Below are 1,339 nucleotides of genomic sequence, written 5' to 3'. Positions count from 1 at the left end.
GGTTTCTATTTAAGAGGGCTCTATAGCAAATAGGCAACCAGCAATACATTTTTATAGATATTTATTACACAGTTTGTCTAAATATGGATTAAATGTAGTTTTTTTTTTGAGTAAAGATAGGTATAGGCACTGCTTCATAGAAAAAAAAGTAGATAAAATTTACTTCAAAGTAAGAGATTGTAAAATATTTTTGGATGAAAATTGACTGATATATGGCCGCTCAATTCGAATTTCATTTTTATTTTCATTTTCATTAAAAATGAAAAAACCGCGGGGTACTATTAAATTAGAGGGTTGAAATTGAAGATAGGGGTGAAAATGCACTTTTGCAGTTTTTTAAATATAGCACGAAAACGAAGCAAAATTTCGGTATAGTTCATAGAAAAAATTTTGTAGAAAATTGAATTTCCCATTGAAATGGCGTATTTAAAAAAATTTAAAAGAAAAAAATTGTTATTAAACAATTTTAAAAAAGCAATAAATAAGATTTTTGATTTTTTTTTACTTTTTTGACGAATTTTTGTTTTTTTTGGTAGAAGTTGACAAAGAAAATTGCTGTACAAAAAAACTAGATGAGATTCCCTTCAAAATGATGGGTTTTCAAAAGTTTTTGGACTAATATTGACTGATGTGAGTTATAACCGGTCAAACTTAAATATTATTTAGATTTTTGTCGTTTTTAATATAATAATAATTATAATTCTCATTATTTTTACAACAAATTGGTTCTTTAAAGGGGCTCAATTCTAAAATTATTAAGGAGATTCAGGTCTGTTTGGAACAACGTTTATACGTCTGTATTGATTTTTTATATATATCTACCAAAATTTCAGCAGATTCATAACTTTGTTAAAAACGCAATGAAATTTCCCTAGTCTCAATCTGTACTTTTCAAAGAAAAAAAGTAATACGTTTGGTTTATTTTATAATTTAAAAAATAAAGGAGTGTTTGAATACATATTATTACTTAATGTAATATTATGTTCAATTCATATGACATAAACCATAATCTACAGATTTTTGCATTGTTGGCATTATTACGGTACATCATACCTACATAAGCTAATTTTATCGTATAAAAACGATAATTATTTGGCAACATTGATTTCAAACACAAAACAATGTACCTGCATGACATAACTACTTAAAAGAATGTTTACATTCTACACCGCTAGATGTCGGTAGCGAGAGAGAACTGACCAGAGACAACAAAGAATGTTGTCTCCGGAACTGACCAACCAAATAACAAAACTAAAAACATTTGACTACCTAGGGACGGTGGGGAGTATTAGGTAAATTGTATTTTATCTATGATTAGTAGGTACAGTAGATTGTGACT

This window comes from Anoplophora glabripennis, unplaced genomic scaffold (genome assembly GCF_000390285.2).
Source record: "Anoplophora glabripennis isolate ALB-LARVAE unplaced genomic scaffold, Agla_2.0 scaffold35, whole genome shotgun sequence".
NCBI lineage: Eukaryota > Metazoa > Arthropoda > Insecta > Coleoptera > Cerambycidae > Anoplophora > Anoplophora glabripennis.
The sequence above is the reverse complement of the archived record's forward strand: the minus strand, read 5'-3'. Positions refer to the sequence as shown.